The sequence below is a fragment of the Mixophyes fleayi genome, chromosome 5 (assembly GCF_038048845.1).
Source record: "Mixophyes fleayi isolate aMixFle1 chromosome 5, aMixFle1.hap1, whole genome shotgun sequence".
Lineage (NCBI taxonomy): Eukaryota > Metazoa > Chordata > Amphibia > Anura > Limnodynastidae > Mixophyes > Mixophyes fleayi.
This window is the reverse complement of record NC_134406.1, coordinates 118,664,568-118,692,459: the sequence shown is the minus strand read 5'-3', so window position 1 is coordinate 118,692,459 and position 27,892 is coordinate 118,664,568. Positions and strand designations below refer to the sequence as shown.

General features: G+C 41.5%; 1 protein-coding gene across 1 annotated transcript in view; it reads left to right on the top strand.

The window, feature by feature from the left end:
- The window catches only part of ADCY2 (adenylate cyclase 2), a 1,242,889-nt gene that overhangs the window by 305,410 nt on the left and 909,587 nt on the right, over positions 1 to 27,892 (top strand). The window lies entirely within an intron of this gene.

The window sequence follows — 27,892 nt, the reverse complement described above, 5'->3', positions numbered from 1 at the left end:
TATTAAGATTTCAATGACGCCATCTGTGTATAAGGACTACAAATACCTGTTACTTTATTTTAACAAATGTGACTTTATTGAAAAGACAATTTAAATGGCATGTCATTAATAATTGTGTTTCTAAACAAAAATTAAGTTAACTTAGAAAATGAGACTTATATTATTGAATTTTTAAAAAATGGCCACAATATTTATTTTGACTTATGGGCATACTGTTGTAAGATTTATGTGTGTAAGTATTTAATATTTCGGTATATTCTATATGTCATTTTTAATGTCTGCCGTTTTTATAGTGATATCTGCTTTATTTGTGTCGATACTTATGTATGTCATGTTAATAAATATTTCCATATTTGTGTAGGAATTAGGAAGGTCGTGATTTATATTATATATCATATATATTTTTAGATATTACATAAAGTAAAAACAAAATAATGTGGTATGTACCTAAGATCTGTTCTACTCAGTACATTCATTACACTGATTATTACAAAATCAACTCAAATCATCTCAACACAATGCAATTTAACGGAACTGATAGAAATGTATCACTGACATTGTGTACAGTACTAACTATAGGCATTTATGTCTCCCTTTGGGAGACCTGTGCCAAGTTAAGAGGTGTGCTGAATACAATAACATAACAATAGCAGGAGACAGACTAAATTTTAAGACTAATGAAGTGTGAAAATTTATGTATTATTTATTTTTTAGCACCCAACGATCAATTCATAGTTTTTCAAATAGTAAAGTAGAGTGTATGAGTGAAAATCAGTATGGGTAGATTCAAATATAATCCTACCTTATGCCATGTACTGTATATATTGAGGTAAATGGATGAATATACCCTGTTACTATATCGCATTCAGATCTCAGATAGATTAATCAAGAGTGTGGTGTTTAAGTGACGAATTCAAAATCAAAATATTCCTCATGAGCATTATTATGGTGATAGAAAAATGTAAGGGGAGATTTACTAGTGAAATATACAGTAGTAATATTATGTAATCAAGTTGAATGTACTACTTCTAACACCACATATATAGCAATGACAACTATGATATCTCTTCGGTAAAGGTTATAATAAACAAAAATAGACATCTCTATTATAGACATATATACTGTATGTATAGATGTAATGTCACTCAGCGCAATCGCTCATACAACCATGGACAAAAGAACAGTGGATCCGCATTGATGGTAGTTTCAGCAGGGCCGTAACTAGGGCTGTGCGACAGGGGCGACCGCCCAGGGCGCAACGCTGAAGGGGGGCGCAATTTAGGAATATTCTAGGTTAATTTGGTTAGAATTGAGGGCTAGGGGGGCAGCATTTGTCTTTCTCGCCCCGGGCGCTAGAATTCTAAGTTACGGCTCTGAGTTTCAGCAACTAATTGTTGAAGAGTCAGTTCTACATTAAACTATATTGATGGCTAGAATGTAAGCGTAATAAAAGAGAGCCTAATAGGGCTGACACTCACAAGCCTGCAGTCCAGGCAAACTAGCCCTCTACCAACAATCAGAAAACTAGCTGTATAGTGCGATATGAGACGTTTAATAGCTAGTCAAATTTTTCACTGACTACACTGATCCCTAATATTCAAACTGTGCATTGCTGACAATTGCGGACAGCCGCTTCAGAAACAGGGGCATTGCAATAAAAAGTCTTCACAGACATACAAGGGCATAGTTACTAAGAATAGGTCATGGCATCTAGTCTAATGTGTGTTCTGCTCAAGGCTTGCTCACTGACCGGTCAGTAGACTATGATTCACCAGCTTGTACACAATAGTTGCATTTTAAAGCAAATAGGATGTCAAGAATGAATCATGATGAGAAAAAGTTAACAACAGCTGATTAGAAACTGCACCTCAGCCAAAAATCTTATATCATAGAAAAATATTAAGGTATTGTTATAAGCCGCCATGCTAATTGTGACGGCTCACACTAATTCACATCCTGTCCCAACTGTTCCTAAGCACCCGGGACGCTGTTTTTCTTTCTTGTCCCGGATTTTTCTTAGCACCCAGGAAGCTGCTACTTCCTAGGCAGCTGGGACATTCTGTTTTGTTATTGCAGTCACGGGACTGCATTTATCAATTACTGTGGGGGCTTGCCTCCTATAAGGCTGCCCATCTCGATCCTTAGCTTCTTTCTGGACCATACCTGCTCACTGCCCGCCTTGACGTTTTGGCCTGTCTACGGCTATTTTTGATCTCTTCCTGCTTTCAACCATTTTGCTTCATTACTGGTTTACCCTCTGTATATTGTGTGGTGTATGTACTCCCATTCTCCTTACATCTTTGCTACTTGGTATCTGTGATAAACTTTTACTACTTTATGATTGTCCTTGGTAGCATCTGAGTACCTGTGAGAACGGAAAAGGCGGCTTGGTGTAGGTGAATATCTCTCTATTGTTCTGTTCTAAAAGTTTATCAAGGTATCAGTGGGAGCCGTAACAGACATTATATAGGCAGATAGAATGTTATTATGGTTAGGATCCCAGCTAGGTCAGACCCTGCCTCACTAGAGTTGTATCACAAGCAAGTAGGGCTTGTAACACATAGTTCACAGGGTAATATGAACTTTGTGTCATTAGATAACTCTGGCAATCGGTGGCACACTTATCATATTAAAAAGATCAAAATATATGTACACAAAATTGTTGGAGTGATGGCCAGTGGCTAAAAAGAACTTAGGGGTAGAAGTAGTGCCCATCAATTTACAGCTGACAGATAGGCAGCAGCAGCAAATGTGGCAGGTATTGGATGTATGGAGTGCTCACTTTATCAGTAAGCTGGGGCGCACCCAAATAGTGGTTCATCATGTCAATACTGGGGAAACTCAACCCTTTTAGCAAACTTACTATAGGGTGGGCCCTGAGGTGCTAAGCATGATTTGGAAATACCAAATCTAGGCTTCTTCATACCCCCCCCCCCCAATAACCCAGGGGCATATAGTGCTGTGTTGGTCCCCAAGAAGGACAAGAGTAGCGGCTTCTGCATAGATTATAGTAAGCTGATTGAATGACAGTCACAGATGCCTATCCCATGCTATAAGTGGAAAAGTTGTTAGATAGGCTGGGGGCTGTAATAACCCTTGCTAAGGATGCCCAGACAAGAGGAGCCTAACCCCTGGCCCTGTAACCGACCTGGCCTGGGTTGTAATATCTGTCCAGCCAAGATCTGAAGACAGGTGGGTAACGAGTGACAAGATGGTGAAATTTGGAAATATTTAGGTGGTATGTTGGGTTAAAATTTACTTATATCATGGAATGAGTTAATGTGATTTGGATTACACATACTACCATGCTATTGTAACTATCCTGACATTTTTTTCTTCGCCATGTTTTTTTTGTGCTACGTGGGTACATTCTGACCTAACTGAGCCGTCCCAGTAGGGGGGGATACATAGACCATGTCATCTGGGCGAGTTAAGGGGGATATGATTAGTAGGACCAATCCGAAGGTATCCACAGACAGGGGGCTGTCAGTTCCCATGCTGTCCCAGTATGGGGTTTAAAAGAGCCTATCCTGAGTGAGAAGGGTGTTCATTTTGGGGAAAGAATGAAATTAGAGGTAATACTCCAGCGGTTCCCAAAGTGTGCGTCATGGCTCCCTGGGGTGCCGCGGCGCTGTCACAGGGGTGTCATGGCTGCCCTTGCAAAAGAAGAAGAAGAAGAAGAAAAAAAAAAAGAACTTACCAATCCAGCTCCGGATCCTCCTCCTCACTGTTCTCACAGACTGCCAGGCATGACGTCATCACGTCGGACAGTATCAGTGAGGAGCAGCAGCAGAGAGGACATCAGGAAAGAAGACAGCAGAAAATAAGGAAAGAAGGTAAGTAAAGAAACGGAGAGTGAAGGGGGACAGAGTGTGAAATGCTGAAGGGGATACAGAGAGAGATGCTGAAGGGTGGGAACAGAGAGAGATGCTGAAGAGGGGGGGACAGAGAGAGATGCTGAAGGGGGGACAGAGAGAGATGCTGAAGAAGGGGACAGAGAGAGATGCTGAAGGGAGGACAGAGTGAGAACTGAAAGGGGGCACAGAATGAGAGCTGATGAAGAGGGGGACAGAGTGAGAGCTGATGAAGAGGGGGAAAGAGTGAGAGCTGATGAAGAGGGGGACACAGAGTGTGAGATGGCAAAGGGGGACACAGAGTGTGAGATGGCGAAGGGGGACACAGTGATTTGATGAAGGGGAAACAGAGTGATATGGTGAAGGGGCACAGTGATATAATGAAGGGACACAATGTGATGGTGAGGGGGCCTAAATACATTTTACATTATTTTGACCCAACTCCTTAAAAAACAGGACTACCCGGTAATTAATTTGGCTTAGGGGTGCCTTGGAAAAATTATGGTGACCCTAAGAGTGCCTCGAACTGAGAAAGTTTGGGAACCACTGTAATACTCTGATTGGAATAGTCTAACCCTTGGATTATACCTTGCTTGTCTGTTCAGACTTTATATCATATTGAACATTAACACCTGTACTGGATGGTTACTTTGCTATTGTTCTAGTTTTACTGCCTTGCTACAAAATAAAGTATTATTGGAATATTTCTGTGTCAGTACTAAACATTTTTTATTCTGTGTCAGTACTAAACATTTTTTTTTGCTGACTAGATCTCTTGAAGGGAATAAAGCCCGATACTGTCCGGCCTGGGACTGGTTTGTCATTATGACAGGGGGACCCAATGCTGTGGGGTTCCCAGGTATAGTACCACCAACCCTGGCTCGCAATGCGTAGTGCTAGTAATAGTATAATCGGGGGGACCCACTGCTTTTTGCCCCCCCCACCCGATTTTGCTAGTACCAGCCTAGGCTGGCAGCACTAAAGTTGGTTAAGCTATTTGGTGGGGGTGGGGATGCTTTTGTTTTATATTTATTTATTTTTTTCCTTTACTGTATTTGTGACTGTCGATATTACAACCTATCGACATTCACAATGTCGACAGTTTTAACCCTGTCGACCTAATGAAGTTCTTGACATTCTAAATATCGACCTTTTAACTGTGTTGACTTTCTGACTGTCAACATTATGGTGTCAACATTCTGAATGTCAACATTTTCTTTGTCGACAATCCGACTACATCCCATTTAGATATTATTGAAGCCGATAGCAAAATTAATCCCCAATCATGGCTTAGCACACATTGGTGTAGATTTATCAAGCCTTCTAAAAAGGAAAGGAGGAGGTGTTGCCATAGCAGTCAATCAGATTCTAGCTATCATTTATCTAGTAAATTCTAGAAAATAGCCTCTAGAACCTGTTTGGTTGCTATGGACAACCACTCCACTTTTCTTTTTTAGAAGATTTGATAAATCTTCCCAATTAAGTCCAGCAGAATTAAATAGATGAAATACTTTCAGTGCATCATACTTTAAAACATGCTAAGTTGTGAACATGTAAGTGTGTTGCCACAGGGATCAGTGCTCAATAAGACACCTGCATTTTACAAGCATATTTATGATGCTTTGCTGAGGCCAGTTGTCTATTGTAACACGGAGCAATGATGTGGGTACTAAGAGGACACGATTTCCAACTTTTGGTTTGGGTATCAAAGCAATTTGTCCCTAGTAGTATTTGTATTTGTACAGGTTTTGTCCAAATATCAGAACCATAATTGGGGCAGCGGCATTTTAAAATGGGCCCCTACCCAGAGTGTCTACTAATGCCCCCCTATCAAAATGGGGGAGTGTGTTTCACCCAGGGGACTAAAATGTCTAGTTATAACTATGCATACCGATGATCAGTTTATGGATCTATGATTAGCGTACTGGTCATAGAATTATGAACTCTGCATGGTATACTGATGAATCAATGATAGGGCTTGTACTCTGCATGATGCATTAGACTCCAGTCTGTGAGTCAACAATTCCAGCATCTCTAAACCATGACTCATAGGCAAACCGAGGGGGGGGGGGTTTCCTAGTGTCCAGAAACCCCCCTGCAAGCCTGGGGCACTGTATAATTGAGGTGGCTGGACCCTGCTCCCGCTTTACACAGCTCTGCTTGAAAAGGGAGAGCTGCGTGCACCTAACAGTGGTGCACGCAGCATTGCCCATGTATATTATTAAAGTAATTCAATCGTTTTCAAATAAGCATTGCCCAAGCAATTGTATTGTGTTTCTAACGCACAAAGTGATTTATTTTTGTAGATGTAAATAGTCAACAATTCAATACATTATTATATTATGATACAGTACAGTACAGCTAATACCAAAAGATACATACATACCGCTGCTATCGCATGCGCTCGCTGCGCTAACCACGGGCACCCCTGGACAGTGATTCACCTTTGAATACTGTGATCAGTGAAGACTGAGAGCTGGGTGCACAGCTATGATCATATATACACAGTCAGTGTTACAGAGAACAATGCAAATGACGTAGCTTGCTTCTATAGGTCCAGACAAGGGTGGTTCCAGGGTAAACAGGTCATAGGCTGATTCAATCTAAGGAATCCAAAGGTGGGGGTCGTCTCTCCAGGGGATGTGCTCCAGTTACAATGAATTCATTAGCATTTCACATTCTGATATCACTCTGGCTATTTATTCCCTAACATCAATAACTAGAGTATGCAATATGCGATCACTTCGGCGATGCAACCGGACAGCTGCTGATGAATAGGGGATTAGTATGATATCAGACATAAAACATTTCCCATAACCTGAACCTTAGATAACACTAAAGTGTACATATAATCATAATATATAAACTAATAATAAACCAAATACTGTCTGCTCATAAATTACTGTGTAATGGATCCAATATGAATATGAATTACATAAATAACTAAATGTTGTCATGCGAGTGTGTTCGTGCGTATTTTACAGTGCGATCGTCGTATGCCACGTGTAGCGTGGCATACTGAGTGCAATCGGCCATTAAAGCAATATTAACCAATATACTTTCGTTCATCCAATTATACGACTTCGACAATATTATGGGGATAGGAAGAGTTGGAGAGCAGTCAAACACTGTCTAAAATTATAGCCACGCTCCCATGCATGCTGACCACGCCCACTGGGGGCGTGGTATGTAAACCCCCCTCTATAAATCCTGCGTTTGCCCCTGTGACTGGTGCATAAATAGGGCTTTTATGCCCTTTCACGCAAAATGACAAAATTTAATTTAGAGATTAAGGGAGGAGAATCAAGTTCCTTCATTATCCCCATCACCAGGCCATACCTGACAATCACTAATGTTGAGTGCAGGAATTTTTTGGCTTCTGGACTAGCAATTTGTACAGAAATGTGGTCATGTCCAACTCGTTATTGGAAACAGAGTTTTTACAACTACGTATGCACAGTACAAAAATGTTATTGAGAGCAGACTGAAACATATTTCCCCTTTGCACTTCTCTACACTCAGAGAGGCTGGAAGCGGGAAGTACTGTTAGAGCAGGTGTAGGTATAATACAGTAAGGGCATGGTAATGCTCCTCACATAATATGCTGAGGGTAATGTAGCAGCAGATACGCCTCTAGAAGGTTTTCAAGCTTTTTTGGGGGTGGGGACATTGTGTAGGATACACTGAAGGAATATCCTATGCTTTTAACTTAGCATAAACTTTAAGCATATCTAACGAAAATGTATACATTTTGTATACTATTCAAACTTGCACGTATCTGAAGATAAAGTTGCACATATTTTAAGCAAACTGTTATAACTTTTAATAATATAGCTAAATAAGCCATCATATGCAAAGTATATCTGATAGATCCCTGTCATTCACAATAGATCCAGGTTGTGTTTGATCTAATAGTAATATAAACATGGGAGACACATTTCAGCCTCTGATGATGCTTGTAAAAGGTCTCTCTTGTTTTAAGATCTTTTGTTTAAAAAACCCTGTTTTTACCTTAATATCACCCTAAGATTTTATTTATAAATATTTGATATCTATTTACTCAAGGGGAATTCGACAAATATATTTAATTTGCATTTCCTATGCTATGCATACGTAAAAGTAGACATTTGAAAAAAATCTTAAAAATATTTCCATTTGTCCATTTCTATATCTAATTACCTTTTTTTTTTTTTTATATAATCCAAAAGTACCTATGTGTCCCTGGAGTGGTGGAGTATTTGCCCAAGTGTCTAAAAAATATAACATTTGATTATTAAACTTGGTGAGATTAATAAAGATAAGTATTTATTGGAAAAATCTAAGCAGATCAAAACCATGAAAAGGTTTCTGCTCATAGAAGTGTAAACCACCTATAGTCTTGAAGAGGTTAAATAGAACTAAAACAGTGTTCAGGGTGGAGAACACTTTCAAGATTCTGTACATTACATTTGCTAAAGGTAATTACTGAATACAGTATCTCAAATGTTGTAATGATTAATATTTGCAGCTTACTCTGTGGCATATACTTGTCCTAGTTAGAGTTCAATTTACTCCAATTCTTTAGTTCCCAGCGGCATGTATTACATATGGATGAATAATGTTAATCTAATAAAGAGAGAGTAAAACGGGCACACATACGAAATGGCTGTCCTACTTTTAATTTGTTCCTGATGTGAACTAACACAAACACATGCAGAGCATGTTACATGAGATATTACAGATTAACTGACAAACATGTATTATTGAAAGTAACTTAATGGCTCTTATATGCATACTCAAAGTCATTATCCTCAATCTTCATCAGATGTAATTCACAGTGTATAGTAATTGAAACGCCAGTAATAAAGAAAAAAAATATTTAACTATCTGAAATGGACTACAGAAATAAGAAGAGAAAGAAAAAGGTAAATGAAAGAAGATAAAAATGGAAAAAACAAAGACTTGGCGAAATTAAAGTTTTTTAAAGGAATGGGAAAATAAATTGTAGTTAGCGTAGTTATTTGTGCATTTGGGCAGATATTTTTTGGATAACTTACTCAAACGCAGGGACCCAAAATATATTGCATATTTGCCATCTTTCTGGGTACTCTATTTTCCTAGGCATCATCAATACAGGGTAGCTAGGAAAAGACTTAGCTCTTTCCAATGCTGTTGTAATTAGTAAAGATGCTCTGGCCCACTCAAACATCCGAGTACAGAGTCGAGCCGGATCGGTACTTTCGCACGTCCTCTGAACTGAAAATGAGGCAACATGTCATTGTTGCGATGTCGGATCTCGAGAGTTTTGGATTCTATAAGTACCGCCCTTCATAGAGATCTGTCACCATTTCACAAACAGACACAGAAATGGGTAGCAGAGTCAGGGCCTGATTAAGGGTTCTGGCCGCCCTAGGCTAATACGTCCGCAGCTTCCCCCCCCCCTCCTCCGAATATATAGGTGTATAGGAACACTCCTGAATATGAATGTTCAGGTGTATTCTCCAGCATTCAAATTTAGACAGATTGTGCCTTTGTCTCTTACCTGTTTTTGCTCTTCTCTCTTGCAACTTTGTTATCCTCTCGCTGGCTTCTGGAAAGTTGGCGTCCTGTTTTGAAAATGCAAAAATGTATTATAATGCAAACCCTGAATGATTAGGCCCTTTAGTTAAAACAAAACACTCCATTATGGCCAGCTAAAAGTACCCCATTGGACAGGCATATATAAGCAATATCTAAATATTTGTTGTCAATCAAATACAAACCTCTACCAGCCCCATCTCACTAATATTTAGTATTCTAGTGATTGCTGAGACCACCCATGTGACCACCACACAATCATGAGATTCTGCCCCCCCAAAGCTGCTCTATTTTTTAAATACCCCCTGCAGCCATTTTCCTTAACCACAACCCCCCCCCCACAGCCATTTTCCTTAACCCCTGCTGCAGCCATTTTCTTTACCTCCCACCCTGCATCCATCCCCCTTGCAGCTATTTTCCTTACCTCCACCTTGTAGCTATCCCCCCCGCCCCGTCACATCAAAACTCCCCCAGTCACATATATCAGCCCCCCTCCTCTGCCCTCCTTCATACATATCAACCTCTCTCCCTCCCTATAGATTTTCATGGCAGCCCCCCTCCCACCCTATAGATTTGTATGACAGTCCCCCTCTCCCTCCCTATACATATGCATGACAGTCCCCCCTCTCCCTCCCTATAGATATGCAGGGTAGTCCCCCCCATCCCTATTGATATGCAGGGTAGTTCCCCCCCTCCCTATAGATATGCAGTGTAGTTCCCCCCCTCCCTATAGATATGCAGGGTAGTTCCCCCCCTCCCTATAGATATGCAGGCTAGTTCCCCCCCTTCCTATAGATATGCAGGGCAGTTCCCCCCCCTTCCTATAGATATGCAGGGCAGTTCCCCCCCTTCCTATAGATATGCAGGGCAGTTCCCCCCCTTCCTATAGATATGAAGGGCAGTTCCCCCCCTTCCTATAGATATGCAGGGCAGTTCCCCCCCTTTCTATAGATATGCAGGGCAGTTCCCCCCCCCTTCCTATAGATATGCAGGGCAGTTCCCCCCCTTCCTATAGATATGCAGGGCAGTTCCCCCCCTTCCTATAGATATGAAGGGCAGTTCCCCCCCTTCCTATAGATATGCAGGGCAGTTCCCCCCCTTCCTATAGATATGCAGGGCAGTTCCCCCCCTTCCTATAGATATGAAGGGCAGTTCCCCCCCTTCCTATAGATATGCAGGGCAGTTCCCCCCCTTCCTATAGATATGCAGGGCAGTTCCCCCGCCTTCCTATAGATATGCAGGGCAGTTCCCCCCCTTCCTATAGATATGCAGGGCAGTTCCCCCCTTCCTATAGATATGCAGGGCAGTTCCCCCCCTTCCTATAGATATGCAGGGCAGTTCCCCCCCTTCCTGTAGATATGCAGGGCAGTTCCCCCCCCTTCCTATGGATATGCAGGGCAGTTCCCCTCCTTCCTATAGCTATGCAGGGCAGTCCCCCCCCCTTCCTATAGATATGCAGGGCAGTTTCCCCCCCTTCCTATAGATATGCAGGGCAGTTCCCCCCTTCCTATAGATATGCAGGGCAGTTTCCCTCCCCTTCCTATAGATATGCAGGGCAGTTCCCCCCCCTTCCTATAGATATGCAGGGCAGTTCCCCCCTTCCTATAGATATGCAGGGCAGTTCCCCCCCTTCCTATAGATATGCAGCGCAGTTCCCCCCTTCACTTACCTGTAGTTGTGCCAGCGTCGCTCCTCTCCTCAGATCAGCAGATAGGAAGTGAAGACGTCCTGCTTCCTGTCTGCTGCATAGCAACAGGCAGCCTGGCGATTGGCTGTGTGTTGCTAACCACTGACCACCAATGCTTTTGATCGTCGAGCCCTCCACCCCCCCGCGGCGACCCCCCCCTCCCCCACCCCGAAAAAAAAATGAATGAAGAAAAAAAAAAAAAAAAAAATGAAAAAAATAAATAAATACCCACAGCGCCGCTCCCCAGGCTGCAGCCTGGTCAGCCTAGTGGTTGATCAGGCCCTGAGCAGAGTTCTTGGCAGTCTCCAGTGCAGTTGGGCAGCGTCATTGCTCAAACAGAAACAGGAGGGGTGGCAGTGTTCTTGGCAGGCTCCAGTGACATTGCTCTGTGCCATAGCTCACACAGAAGCAGGATGGTTGGCAGTGTTCTTGGCAGTCTACAGTGTTAGTGGCATTGCTCAGCGTCATCGCTGAAACAGAAACAATAGTGGTGGCAGTTTTATCAGTGTACAGTCTCCTCAGAGCCATTGCTTACACAGAAACAAACAATAGGGGTAGCAGTGTTCTTAAAGGTCTTTAGTGACATTGCTCTGTGCCATAGCTCACACAGAAACAGGAGAAGTGGCAGTGTTTTTGTCACTTTCAAGTCTCCAATGACATTGCTAAGTGCCATTTCTAACACAGAAACAGGGGTAGCAGACATTGTTCTTGTCACTCTCCAGTCTCCAGTCCAATTGCTCTATGCCATTGATATTAATTCACATCAGTCCACAGAAGATTAGGAGCATCAAGCAGCTTGTGGCACCAGTCATAATGATACTAATTCTTCTATGTCATCTGCTACAGCCTATGTTCAAGTGAATAGTGGTTTTAAGTCAGGTTAACAGAAATGTAAAAAAAGCTTTTACCTTAGTAAAGATAAAAACACCTATAATCACGGCAAAGTTTACTGCAGAAAAACATTAAATTGGCAACATGCCATTCTACACACTCAGTGGCAAGGAAAGAATCAGGCCTTCGTCTTTCTATATGAGTGCTAGTTGTGAAATTGTCAGTGAGGCATTTTCTTATAAGGTCAATCATGACTATGCAAGACCTTGTCATTCTGACTCAAAAAGAGGTGCCCAAATACTTTTAAGTTTAAAAGCTGAGCTGGAAAAAAGAGTAAGGAAGTATAAGAAACTGTATGTTCAGATTCAGAAATGACACAAATCCCTTAGGAGAGTCTAGCACGAGTGCTATGTCTAAGCCTGACCTTTCTGATACTGTACTCATGAAGAAGCCTCCTTTTCAGCATTTCTGCAGATGTGTGGATGAGCAGCCCAATTATAGCTGGTGATTTGCAAAATGATGAGGGGGATATTTGTGTAGCTGTTGATGGAGCTCATGAGGATGTTGATGACGATGATGTTGTTTGTGTAAGTCCTGCACCAGTGGAAGCAGTTCTTGCCAGTGATAAGAAGAAGGCAATTGTCATGTCTGGGCATAAAAATCCACCTCTTATGTGTGGCATTATTTTTACCAAAATGCTGACAACAGTTGTCTAGCCATTTGCAGCTTTTGTAAAGTCACAGTCAGTAGAGATTTGGACCTTAACCATCTAGGAACCTCATCTATGTTACGCCTTTTAAAGAGAGTTCATGGGAAAATGTTTTTGAAAATCAGAAACTTATGCTAAAAAAATAACAACAAGCAGTCCAGCATCAGCTAGTTCCCTTCTTTCAGCTAAATCCAGGAACCTGCAATCGACACTCACAACACCTTCCTCATGAATATCCCCACTAGTGATTGGAGATAGTCCTGCAGCCAAATTGCTAAAGCTAGATGACTCCTCAACTATCCAGGATTCCTCTGAAAAATTATTGAGCGCTAGTCCCACTACTGCTGCTGTTGCTGGAGTGGATCTTCATCCCAGAAGCAGACCAAGAAGAAGACTACTAGTAGTTTACAACAATTGACAATTAAACAATCCATTGCCAGAGGAAGCAAGTATGAAAGCTGTCACCCAGTCGCAAAGTGGATCACAGATGCCATGGTGACTATGCTTGTATTAGATCTGCATTCAAAATCCACTATTGATGCCACTGGTTTTAGACAATTAATTGAGGTCTTGTTCCCGTTACCAAATTCCATCACAACACCATTTTTCTAGAAAAGCAATTCCTCACCTCTACCAGGTGTAGAGCCCAATAATGTAATTATTGGGCTACAAAATGCCATTTTACCCACTGTCCACTTAACCACAGATATGTGGACAAGCGGAACTGGGCAAGAGATTATATGACTGTGACAGCCCACTGGGTTGGTGAATCACCTTCCCCAGCAGGAACAGCAGCAGCATGAAGCCAACTACGTCAGATTTTTCAGACGCAGGCTACTCTGTGTATCACCGGCTTCACTAAGAGGCATACCGCTGGAAACTTTAGAAAAATTAAGAAATGTCATTGCAACATGGCTTATCCCGCTTGGACTCTCCTCAGAATATGTCATTTCTGATAACGCCACCAATATTGTGAGAGCATTACAGGTGGGTGAATTTTAATCACATTACCTGTTTTGCTCACACAATCAACTTTGTGGTGCAGAGCTTTATGAAAAATGACAGGGACGTGCAGGAGATGCTGTCTGTGGCCCGAAAAATTTCGGAACATTGCCGGCATTCTGCAACAGTATGTAGGAGATTGCAGCAGCTCGAAAAACAATTTAATTTGCCCTGCCACCAACTGAAGCTAGAGGTGGTAACAAGGTGAAAATCCATCCTTTATATGCTTCTGAGGATGGAGGAACAGCGAAAAGCCATCCACACTTACTCCACAAGTCATGACATTGGGAAAGGAGGGGAAGTGTATTTTAGTCCAGCGTAGTGGACTAAACTACTTTCCGTGTTGTGTAAGGTGCTGAAACGATTCAAAGCAGTCACCTGTGAACTGAGTTCAGACACTGATAGCTTGAGCAAAGTTATTCCCTTAATAATCCTTTTGGAAAAGCCCCTTGAAAATTTGAAGGAGGAGATGAAACAGGGCAATTGCGCTATGTATGTTGGACTTGTAGATCAAGTACTTTGTTCGCTACGCCAGGATTCAAGAGTTATCAAAATCTTGGAAATTGGATCACTACATTTCGGCGACTGTGCTTGATCCTAGGTTTAAGAGCTATGACTTCTCTTTGTTTCCAACTAACCCAGATCACAAGAGATGCAAGAAGCGCCTTATGAGCACGTTGACTGCTCAAGTGGTAAGTGACACGACGGGGTCTCCTCTTTCGGTTTCTCAGGCAACTGCTGCTAGGTAAAAATTTGGCTTTCCCAAGAGACCCAGGGATGATGCAGATGACTCAGCACAACATTTTGATGTCTGGTCTAAAAGAATTGACCAAACACCATGACACCCCTGCTGTAACTCTACCTGATACTACTATCAGCATCCAAAGGATAGTGGAGGATTATTTTAATGGCAGCACAGAAATAGACATGTCAGACAGTCCCTTTACATGGCAATTTGAAGACCCTTGTACATACTCGCTTTGCAGTACCTAAGCTGCCCACCCTCCAGTGTGTACTCAGAAAGAGTTTTAAGCATAGCTGGGAACCTTGTCAGTGATCAGCATAGAAGGCTACTTCCTAAAAATGTGGAAAAGATGATGTTCATTAAAATGAACTAAAAATTCCACAAAGAAGGCCTTTACCTGCAATTGCATCAAAGTACAGACATTTCTGTAATGGTGGATTCCAGTAGGGATGAATTAATATTGTGTGAGGATGATGTACACACTAATGAGGGTGAGGATGATGACAACAACATCTTGCCACAGTAGAGTTCATTAACAGCTTAGGTGCCTTAAGTCCAGCTTAGGTGCTTTAAGTCCATTGTTAGCTTGTTTTGTGGGGGCCCAAACAAACCAAGCACTTTAGCCACAAAAGTGGCACTCCTTGTCGCTGAAGTGCTTGATTTGTAAAAGTGTGCATGTCCTTTTAATATCCAACATAAGGGTGGGTGGGAGGTCCGAAGGACAATTCCATTTCGCACCACTTTTGTTTTCTGCCACTGCTGTCTGACATTGTTTCTTAGATGTGCAATGAACTGCCGAGTATTTGTGCCGTTCCTCTGTCAATTAGATTGCATTAGCAATAAGAAGAATACAATTTGTCCTGCCACCAACTGAAACAAGAGGTAGTAACAAGGTGGAATTCCACCCTTTATATGCTTCTGATGATGGAGGAACAGCGAAAAGCCATTATTCTGTGATATCAGCTAAAAAAAACAGTTCAAACATTTAGGACATAGAACATTATACACTTGTAGAACTGAGCTCAACAAATCTCATCCTGATGTTGATTTATAGTACAACACTGAAGCTGCTACAGTCAACAGGTGTCCAGCCCTTTTACCAAAATAATTTATAATACATAGAAAGAAACCCAGAACTATGCTTAGGTACTCTATTCTGTCTAGATATCAATAGTGCAGCATGTACAGTAAATTAAAAAATATAATATGCAATAAATGAGGTCATGCGTTTCTCATAATGGTGCAATCATTAAAACATTAGTATAATATGAAAATGTAATAATAACTTGTACTCCAATAAAGAGTAAGTCCCAATGTAAAGTACGTCCCAGATTTCAATGTCCTCTGTCAAACAATAAACACGGAACCCCTTGTAAGCATCTTAAATTGTAGTACATTTCCTTAAGTTTCCTTGCTTTCTCTATTAAACAGTATGATGTACCTCGATAAACTTTTGGTCCAGTCGATAAAACACCTGTCCCTTTACTCCATCAGATATGAATGTGGGTAAGTTGTTGTGTACCAATACGTTTCTCACATTGCATATGACTTCTTCAGGGGATATCATGTGTGCTGGTTGGTAGAGGTAGACTCCTATTAATGGATTGGTTCTTTGCCTGGCTAAATGATAATACTATAGTAATCAACTCCTATAATGAGTGTACAACACATATATTTACATGGTAGAGATCAATAATAATTTTATTTTTATATTTGCAAGGTCACATGAGCAATAGTTTACAAATGACAGTGTGAATACACAGATGGTAATTAACAAACTTAACAGATAAAGTCTACGACCAGCGTAGAAAACAGAATTCAACATGTCAACCATATATTTATAAATGTAAAGAAAGAATGACCAAGAGTTTTCAGTAAGGAGGGAAGAGAAGAAGAAGGGGAAAAAAAGAAAAAGTTATAGAGGGAGAGGGGAGAAGTAGCTAGATCCAATATGAGGGGTGAAAAATGCTATGGAGGGGAAAGAAATGGTGATACTTAGTTATATGAAGGGTGAGCGAACCTGGAAAAAGGAAAGCCACCGGTCCCAAACCTTTGTGAAGGCTCTCTGGTTGCAGATGATACTAGTCATATACTCCATTCGATGGGTCTGCCAAACTCTGTTAACTGTGGTCTGCAAGAATGGTGGACATTGCTGCCACCAGTCTGCTTTGATTTGGCAAGTAGCCGTCGAGAGAATGTGTCGAATTAGTTTATTCTGATGATGGGTTGCCGAGGGAGACCCCAGAGGAAGAAGAAAGAATTTAGGTTCCACGGGAATGTCCACCTGAAGAATTGATTGAAGAATTGTTTGATCTCAGTCCAGAAACTTATCAGTTTTGGGCACGTCCACCAAATATGAAGGAATGTGCCTTCGTGGGAGCACCCTCTCCAGCACCGATCAGAAGACTCAGGGAGGATTCTACGGAGTTGTGAAGGCACATAATAACATCGGTATAGCACCATATAAATTTTCTCCTTAATTCTAACTCAGATATAATCGGAGGCAGCATTCTCATGGATCTCAGACCATTCCTTATCTAATAACACCTCACCAAGGTCCTGTTCTCAGGCTAGTTCGTGGAGGTCCCGAAGGCCCATGGTAGAGGGAGCAAGCTCATAGTACAATGTGGAGATGAGACTTTTTGTTGAAGACTTGACGTAAACAGAGGGATTCAAAGGTAGAGAGTGGGTGGGAGAAGAGGCGGTCTCTGACTGCATTATGAAAATGGCGTAATTGCAAAAACTGGTAGAAGTGTTTTGAGGGGATATGAAAGCGAGCTTGGATGTCAGGAAATTGGGAAAAAGACGTGGAAGACGTTACGTGATTCAGATATCTGACTCCCTGCGAGTTACATGGATAAAATGAGTTAGGGTGAAGTCCCGGGGAAAAATCTGAGCAATTAAATAACGGTATCACAGAGGAAGGATGAGGGGAGAGGCCATATTTTTGAGAGGAGGATTCCCAAATGGAAAGGGAGTGTGAAATGACTGGATGGAGTAAAGAACATTTAGGGCGACGAGACCTTGGGAGTCAAAAGAGAGAAGAGAGTCGAACTACACCATAAAACACATTGAGCGAGTTAGGCGGAGAGGTAGTATCATCGGAAATCAGGAATCCCTAGGCCCCCAACCCACGGGGATCTCTGAAGAACTTTAAGTTGCACCCGGGGCCGCCTACCCGACCAAATAAATTTAGACACATGAAATTGGAGGAATTTTAAAACATAGGGTGAAATACGAATGGGAAGAGTCTGGAAATAATAAAGCAAACTGGGAAGGATATATTTTGATGGCATTAATGTGGCCATCCAAGAAATGTAAAGGTGTGGCCAAGCAGTGAGATCTAGGGGTAAATGTATCAAGCTGAGAGTTTTCTGGCGGGTTTGAAAAGTGGAGATGTTGCCTATAGCAGCCAATCAGATTCTAGCTGTCATTTTGTAGAATGCACTAAATAAATGATAGCTAGAATCTGATTGGTTTTTCAAACCCGCCGGAAAACTCTCAGCTTGATACATTTACCCCCTAGTTTAATTTGGTCAAGAAGACGGGGAGAGTGTGCTTGAAAAGGGTGCCGGTAATGTTTAGTAACAAATGCTCCCAGATACTTAATTTTTGGGAGACGCCATTGAAATGGAAAGGAACGCTCCAGGAATATCTTATCAGAGTTAGAAAGATTAAAGTCCTATACCTCCATCTTGTCCGAGTTGATCTTGTAGCCTGAAAGTGGCTGTATAGATCCAACTCGTCCAAGAGGGGAGGCACGGAAGTAGTGGGATGAGTGATGGGCAACAAGACACTGTCAGCATAGAGCGCGATCTTATGAGTAGAGGGGCCCACAGGAATACCAATTTCCCAGGTGTCTCGGATCCTAGCGGCCAGAGGCTCAATAATGAAAGTGAATATAAGTGGGGAGAGGGGGCAACCTTGGCATGTGCCATTCAAAATAGGAAAAGGCATTGAGGTCTGACCATTAGCATAAATAGTAGCCAAAGGGGAACGATAGAGGGCCAAAATACCTTTCAAAAATCTGCCCATGAACCTCATCGCTCCAAGCACCCCCTCCATGAATGACCAGCAGATGCAGTCGAACACCTTTTCAGCGTCGAGCGCCATGAGAAGGGAAGGAAGATTATTGTTATGAATCGAATGAATCAGATCAATAACCTTTCTAGTATTATCCGGGGCTTGATGCCCTGGGATGAAACCCACATGTTCAGGATGGATGAGGGCAGGAAGGAGCGAGTTCAACCTGGAGGCCAGAATCTTAGCAAATAATTTTAGATCAATGTTAAGTAACGAAATACGTCTATAGCTGGCACAAAGAGAATGATTGGCCCTAGTGGTGGCGGAATCAAAGGAAGCCCCCTCAAGCACTTCATTAAAGAATTTTGTTAGATGGGGGCTGAGGACCCTGACAAACTTTTTATAGTACTGAGGGGTGAGGCCATCAGAACCCAGAACCGTTGAAGACTTCAGGGACCTAATGGCCACTATAGCCTCAGGCAGGGTGATGTCTGTGTTCAGTGAAGATTGTTGTGCTAAGGTGATTTGAGGAAGTGGAGTGGATAAAGTGGATGAGAGACAGTCAGTCAAGGTAGGAGCCGGGAGATCCCCACGAGGAGGAGATACAGTAAGATTGTAGAGATAAGAATAAAACTCCCTGAATTCACTAACTATCGCTGAAGGGTCGTAAGTAATGTCGCCTGAGGGAGACTGTCGTATTTTATCAATATGATTCAAGGCTTATTTTTGGCTCAGTTTTCTAGCCAATACAGTCTTCTTTATCTGCTTTATCATAATAGCGGTGTTGAATTTTCTGCATAGTGATGGCTGCCCTTCTGGAAAATAGGGTGTTTAGTTGATGTTTCAGCGAGGCTATCTGAGGAAAGGGGCCAGGTCATGGTGGCATTGGTGCTGCGTGAGGAGTAATGTTAATCTAAGCTCTAAAGAAGACACCTCATTTGCCGCTTTTTTCTTGATGGCCGACGACTGACTAATCAGTTGACCCCATCTACTATAATGTGGGGGTGGTTAAAGGAGATCTAGAAGAAATAATACACCCGAATGGTCAGTCCAGGTGAGGGGGGTGATACCTGCTTGTGTCACGTGATGGTCAAGTAAGTGCGAGACATGTAACATAGCTATATGCGTGTATAGTTGATTAGGGGCAGAGAAGTGAGTAAAATCCCTAGAGTTCACATTGCAGAGCTTCCATGAGTCATATAAACGGTGATGGGTATGCAGCGTGGTCAAGCAGATGGAGTCCGGGGAGGAAGGAGCACTTCGCTGGGAGGGGGAGGGAGGAGACCTGTCAAGGACAGTATCAAAAGTTATCAAAAGTATCAAAAGTTAAAGTATCAAAAGTTAAAATTAATTAAATTAAAATCACCGCCAATGATAATATGACTCTGCGCAAACCGCTCAATCTGTTTAAATATTTTTGTGAACAAAGGCTTTTGTTTCTGATTCAGAGCATAAACCGAAACCAGAGTGACAGGAGCAGAGCGAAGAGTACCACTCACCAGCAGAAAGCAGCCCTCCGGGTCTGCATGAGTCTTGGAATGAAGAAAGGGGGCCAAGAGATAAGCTTGGAGATCACAGTCAACTTCTTCAGCCACATTTCTTATGCTGATATTGTTGTGGAGAGATCGGTTTTCAGAGTCCTCCTGTTTTTCCTTCAAAGCCTCAACTTCGTTCCTTGTCTAGCACAGACTGGGAGCTGCAGATATCATCCATTTTCGATTCCAGGGCATCTGTCCTGTTACCCAGAGAAGTCATTGATCGCTTTTGTCAATTCTTGGTGAAAGGCCGCCTTTGCTCCTTCAAGAAGGTTAGTCCCTACCACTTGGATCTGAGGGTCAAGCTCCACTTCAGATGATGGCGAGGCGGTTATCATCTGACCCGGCTGTCAGATTGGGGTACGCAATGTCACTTTCTTTTGTTTATTAGACATTATGAGGACTAGAGGATGGATCCGGCAGTGGGGTGAGATAAGGAAAGCAGGAAAAGGTGAGAAGGGATATGAGAGGGGATGGTGGAAGATCGCACACTCATCTCAGCTCGGATGAGAGGGGTCTACTGGGCAGCATAGTAAAATTCACATAAATACTGGAGATGGTGCAAAAGACAGCTGAATCAGATCGCCCGGAGATAAGTTGACTGGCATAGAGCGACCGCCACCAATAATAGGGTTTTCAGGCCACGCTTCCTTTCAAATTTATATTTTTCAGACATAGTCAGGGTGAATAAAATCACACAAGTCCCTGGTCTCCAGACCAGTTGAAAGGTGTATTTATAGAGGGTGTAATAGCGAGAAATAGCCACTGTTTGGCAGCAGAGTTCTGTTTGTCAGAAAGAGCCTGTATTTCTTAATATAGTCAGTCAATCAGTTTCCAGGGAGCCCCCTGAGCGTGACACACTTTGTTGTGGTATGGTATAGGGTGGACCGTGATGAAAGTGCGGGAGTGAAGGCGTACTGAGGGCTTCCGGTTTGGCAGTGTCAGGAGAGCCGCACAACAGAAGCCCCGACCAGGTGGCTGGGGATGCGTGGGACAACTGGGGCAGTCCGGAAGCATGTAGGGAGACGGGAAAGTGTTATTGGAAGCAAACAAGGGGCCATCTCATGCATCCGGCTGCACTCACTTGTAGTTGCGGTCTGAATTGCACGTCAGTCAGGCAGTAAAGGGGGTCAGAGGCACTATCTGCAGGCTCTGTGGGAGGTGGGTGGCAGGGGACACAGCAGATGTTAAAATCTTGAAGTGGCCACACTCGTTCACCTAATCCAAAGGCACGCAAACCTCCAGTTCCTCCTTCAGCTAGGCTAAACGCTGCTCTGGTGGTTTAAGGCTGTCACAAAGCGAAATGGATTCAACAATACATGGGGTGGGGGTACTGTCGAAGTCGTATAATTGGATGAACGAAAAGTATATTGGTTAATATTGTTTTATCGTGCGATTGCACTCAGCATGCCATGGGGCATGGCGCTATCACGCGGTAAAATACGCATACACTCGCACTACAACATTTGGTTATTTATATATTTCATATTTATTAAAGGTTCCAATCCACATTCATTTATTAGTAAGATGTATTAGATTGTATATTTATTTATATATAATACTGTAGTAAAGGTTTTTATGGTTCAGGTGTTTTAAAAGATAAAGAGTTTGGTCTCATATTAAAGCTTATTTCACCAGCATTAACCCAGGGTGTGGACGGAATAGCGATCGCATCTAGCGATCGCAAGATACAAGCAATATGAGATTAATGCTCTTAAATACTTTTATGTGGGTCAGTTTGAAATCGTCATTCAGAGTCAAATCATGGGAACAATAGGGTGGGGGATGTTCCCCTCACCCTTTGTAAGGATCAAATGAATTGACCTATAACTTGCAAGGAACTGGAATGCCATCAAGCCTGGACCAATGAAGACCTCACTAAGAGTTGTAAGCATGTTGGCTTTTGTTAGCTCTTTTGGAAACTGGAAATGTGACCGCATGGCTGCAGTCATTGAACCTGAATGAAACCTATAAGGAAGATGTAATGTATTCAGTGTTTTCATAATTTCCTGTTTTAATGTAAAATCTTTAATAGGTATCATGTATAGGCTATATTGTACTGTATTGTACTTATTTATTGAACTGCTAAACAAATTGCTTTTGCTAAATAAATTGCTTGTGCTTCGGAAACACAATACAATCGCTTGGGCAATGTTTATTTTAAAACTATAGAATTACTTTAATAATTTGGGGGCTCGAACAGGTACTACATTGCTCACAGATTCACAAAACTGACGGATTTTGGTTTACCAACAAAGGTCTGGATGAGAACGTATGCCTTTATATCATCTAGTGTTGCTAAATCGAATATCCGCTTTGTGCAATTTATGGGGTGCTAGTGAGAATCTAGGGACAAGAAAGAAAAAAAAACCTGTTTTTTCATGTCATTTTGCGATTTAAATGTGGTTTGTTTGCATTGCATAGCATATGTGTTCCTACATTAAGAATGTGAACTTCCGTTATTGTTACCACATGTTTAAACAATCATGTTCATAGTCTGTTACATATGTATAGTATAATCACTTGTTAAAGCCTCTGAAAAAAATAATAATATTACCATTGTTTGTGAAATCTATTTTCTGTACAGAAAACAAAAGTTTGTGTGTGTGTATGTGAATGTTATGCATAAAGACAAAAGTATACTGGTAATGGAATATAGGTTTTTGCATGTGCGCCTAATACTAATCACGATGTTTACTGGTAACTAGTTTAATCGGTGCGATTCGACCGCATGGTAAGGCCGTGATTGAGTATTGGGAGGGCAGCGTGGAACTGTTGAGGGCACGGGGCACGGTAAAAAGGTGACCTGACAACAAAGGTTCTGTTCTAAGTGTGAACAGGATATAAAGAAACCTTTGTGTGAGTGGTGTTCTGTTCTATCAAAGAGCAGGGGATAAAGAGATACCATAGAGTATACATGGCAGGTACAGGTATATATAGTGAGTATCTGTAAGCTGTGCGATCGGACCGCATGGTTGATTTTGTGCAGCCGTGATTGTGACTTGGAAGATGTGGGAGGAAATACGCTGCAACCACTGATATTCTTGATTGATATCGGTTGCTAACAGTGGTAAAGTACTCAAACTAGGAAAGGCATTGATATTTTTAAGGGGACGTACCTGTTGAAATCGTCCAGGGCCAAGAAGTCATGGCCAGTTGTGTGCTGCCTAATGAATGGCCGGTTGGTTTGGCAAAGTATGTTATGTATAATAAATACGGTGCGTATGCAACGGCATACTGCAACAAATGGGTCAAGAAGACCCGGGAGTGTGTGAAACCTTTCTCAAACATAGGTAGTTTTGACTCAGAGGTGTTAAATAATGTTAGAGATAAAGTGCAGTTGATTAAATCAACAAAAATGAGAATTGAACATGATGATTGTTTGAAATTGTGGCAACTAGAGGGGAACACGTGGCAAGGCAGCGCATGCACAGCGAAAGTCGGTGTGGCGAAAAGTACGTGCATAGCGGAAGTAAGCGTTGCCAAACGAAGAGAAGTGAGCGCAAGGCAGGAAAGTATAAAACACTGAATACAATTAAAAAAAAACAAAAAAAACTTATAAAAATAGCAATTGTAACTATCTGTGTAACTATTCAGGTTTAAAAGCTGAGTAACTTAAATGTATATTTTTATTTTTTGTGTATTGTGGGTGTGATTGAATTTAGGAAAATAACCCTGCAATAGAGAAAGAAAGAAAAAAAGAGACCAGGTTTTCCAAATAGTCTGAAGAAACTTTTTTTATTCCATGCTTAAAAGTACAGCCAGGGAAAATAAGTGAAATTGTGTCTATGCAAATGGCTTAGATTCAGGAATCCTAGAAAAAAAATGGTCTTAGTTAATTGACCCTGACTGTAATGAGACTATATAGCCTTAGAACAATACACAAAAGACTGGAGATAGGGTTGCTAAGGAGTTATTCTGCAGTGAATGAAGAGATAGAGAGTTTTGTTTTTTGGTTTGTTTTTTTATGTTGTGTTGAGTTTAGGTTCCTGTCACAGGTCGATGATAAGGATTGAAAGCAAAAAGAAATATCATGTTTGTTTTTTTTATTTGAAACTGACTTTATTTTGTTTCTCTTTTTGTAGGAAAGGACAAAGAAAGAAGTATATATACTTAGTTATTATGGGGATTACGAAAGAAGTACAAAGCTTTCCCTTGAAAGACAAATTAACAATAATTTATTTGGTTGAGATTCATTATTTAAAATGAAGTGTGCACAAACTTCGCTCTAATGTTGTTTTATGTATTTCAGGAGGACACACATGAGAGATATAAAGTATGTGTCACAATGGGTAAACTTTGCACTTCTCCATTATAGGCATGACATACTGAGTTCCATATGAGCTAACGACGGACGACACTGAATTGCACGGTTGATGCAAAACCCCCTAGTTAAGTATGGGGAGGGGTCATAGTTTAGCGAATAGCTAAGGGGATTAGTGGAATAAATACAGCCATTTTCCCATAGAGTCCAATCCAGCTGTCATGTTTGTTGTAAAATCTCCCTTTCTGCATATCTATTTGTTTTCAAACCCTTGTATTCAAATCTTTGTATTCTTATTATTCATTGCTCTCCTATTTTCTCATTCTTTACATCTATGCTAGTATCTCTCTCTCTCTCTTGTCTTGTATAGAGATACAAAAAGACGTAGACACGGTCTCCTTAAATGGGGCTAAGACATTTTTTTGACATAAGACGAACTCAGGGATATACACACTAGATTGACATGAGTTACAGAAACAGTTAGGGGTTTGGTGTTATGTGTATAAAAGCTGCTAATGTTAAGCAGAAAGTTTTTTGTGTGGAAATACGATTCATGTTTTATAGATTGCATATCTGTATTGTTTTTTTGTGTTTCGTGCCTCCTGTACAAAAATGTGCCTTTATATGTATGCACAAAGGGTGGGGAGGACAGGAGATTGCTGGAGGTTAGACATACAGATATGCATCTCTGTGTAGAACATTGGAATAGGATTTTTGCCACAAGATACGACATAATGTGAAACCCTAGAAAATGTAGAATTTTGTGTTTTATATTTTTTCACTGTTAGACAGACATGTACTGGATACTGTTCTATTTTGAAGAAAGTGTTATAGAAATAGACCCTTTTGCCCTTCTCACTTAGTCAAGTAGCTGAATGTGGGGTACTGAAAATGGCATGTGAGTTGGCAGAGGGAAAATCAATTTATATACATTGGTCTTCAGCATTTTTCTAGTCTAGGGGGCGACGTTGAGGTGACTGAAAAATCCTTTTATAGCAATACCAGCATATGAGTAGGACACTACATAGAGGACTTTATACAGTGACACAGTTACCAACTGAAGTAGCTGCTAGTAAAGTCCACACTTACACACACGACTATACATGGCTGTCACACCAGGGTGAACATAGCTGTCAAATAGACAGCAGGGTTTTACGTGACAGCTGACAAATTTATGTTTTGTTTTGTTTTTCATTGTATTGTTTTAAAATGTGAACAAACACATACACACACACATGCACGCATACACATATTAGTTAATATATGAAGATTTGTGTTGCCTGAAGAATAAACTGTCTGGAAGGTGAAGAGATGTGGCTAGGAGTCTGGCGGACCCTGGAGAGATGGACAAGGTAGACCAGTAGCTCCCAGAGTGTATCTTCCAGACCTAGCGGAGGCAGCACATGGTCTGGCTCAGCTGGGTACAGAAGGTATGTGCAAGCTGGTAAGAGTATATTGGGGTGCACCAGACGTCGTTTCTTCTCAAGCCAGTAGAACATCAATGTCCTATCTTGATTAAGAGAATGTCAGGGAGATGATACCAATAGAGCCATCCCATATCCCTCCTGCAGATGGGTTTTTCTCCTGGTAAAACAAATCCACGTTATCCAATTACCACCTTGCAGGATTCTCAAATATACACTGGTGTACCGATGAAATATATCTGGGTAAAGGTTTATTGAAATGTGTCTAATGTATTACTGTGTCATACTCAAAGCTTTTGTTATTCAATGTGATAGCCCTAGAGTTATAATAAGTGATAGCGGTATTCGTGTTATTGATAATGTATAATGTATGAGTAGTGGTAACAAATTACATACTTTTGATTAGCCACAAACCAGTGTGAACATAAAGTAATGGTACTAGTTAGAACGAATTGAATAGAATGAGGCTTGAAACTTGATTGAAGTGACTGATAGCTTCGGCCACTAGTCCTTCCCCGCTACCAAAGATCACTCCTGGGCTGCCTCCTAACCCGTCGATTTTTAAAATGTTCTTGACCCCTCTTGAGATGAGATTGTACCTGAGAGGCTAGTTTAGACCTTGAGAGGGAAGGTAAATGGTGAGACAGCAACCGAGAACGTCCAAAACACTGTTTCCTGAAAAGTCACACTAACTGTCAGGATGTTGGACCGGGAGAGTAAGTTGTGGAGCAGTAATTTCCTAGGCTCAGGTTATTTGACAGACAGGTACCAGGTGTAGGCTACCAGCATCACGACTTCAAGGGTAGCAGAGACACACTGGTGCCCATTTCACCCACTGCAGAGGGGCCAACACTCAGAGAAGAGTCCAAGGGCACTCATGAGTCTGTTCTGGGTGGCCTCAAATGCAGTTAGTAGCACCTGAGCCAGATTCTAAGACAGTTGTCCAGCATGAAGTTGTAGTTTTCCTGTTCTCTCGTCACATTCTCTTTTCAGGACGGTCAATTCTTTTGATTATTGACAGGTGACAGAGGCTGGTTCAGGTAATGATATTGAGGAATTGGGGATGAAGGAGAAGTTAGTAGCACAATCGGTCCAGCCAATTACTCTATTCAATTCAGGGGTAAAGGAAAATTTGGAAACCTTGGAGCTTGGAGAAAGTGCGAGGGGCTATTGTCTGAGTAGCATTACGTCCGTAAGTACAGTGACCCCATAGTTGAAGAGAGGTACATCCAGCGATGCCAGTCCACTAATATTCGGACTTGAGCGGGCATCCTTGAGAATGATTATCATTCTTGGGTGGGTAATGTTGTAGACCATAAAGTGCTGAATGTGCACTCACGTGCCTCAGTGGTTATATCTAGTAGGACTAGTTCTGTTAACTACTAAATATTCCTGAGGTACCTGAATTATGGGTGGGAGGTTACTAGGGGAAAAGTACGACACCTAGGTCCCTTAGTCTGGAGTCTCCCAATATTTGGCAAGCTGACCACTGTTTCATGTACATAGAAACTTGAGTATAGGGAGACTGGGAAGAATGAACAGACAATAGCCCGCCCACAAGTGTTGATGAAAAGAACTGATGACATTATTAGAGTGTATATACTAACGCAAGCTGAAGGAGATTGTATATGACATTATTGATAGACATAGGATGATGTTATTGATGAACATGTACTATATAAATGTTGTCTGAGCTAAAAGAGATGCTTTGGACAAATGAACCTGTTAGACATGAAGAACTGTAGTAGAGTATTCTGTATTGTTGATACATGTTCTATTGTACCCTATACCATTCCAAATAATGCATTACATGTTTTATTGTACCCTTGAAGGGCATACAAAAAGGTTATCTCCAAGCTCCAGAGGTATCCGGTCCATAGGAAAAAAAAAAAAAAATTGTTTTGAGAATTAAGACTCTCTATTATGAAAACTTGTTTAGATCTACAGACAGCGTGGTCATACACCAAGGGGGACTTACATTACAGAGCAATGAAACGTGGTACTGAGATCCTGCATATAACATCTTTAAGGTGATAGTTTATTATACTATCAAAGGGTAGAACTGTCGAAGTCGTATAATTGGATGAACGAAAAGTATATTGGTTAATATTGTTTTATCGTGTGATTGCACCCAGCATGCCATGCTACACGGGGCATGGCGCTATCACGCGGTAAAATACGCACACACTCGCACTACAACATTTGGTTATTTATATATTTCATATTTATTAAAGGTTCCAATCCACATTCATTTATTAGTAA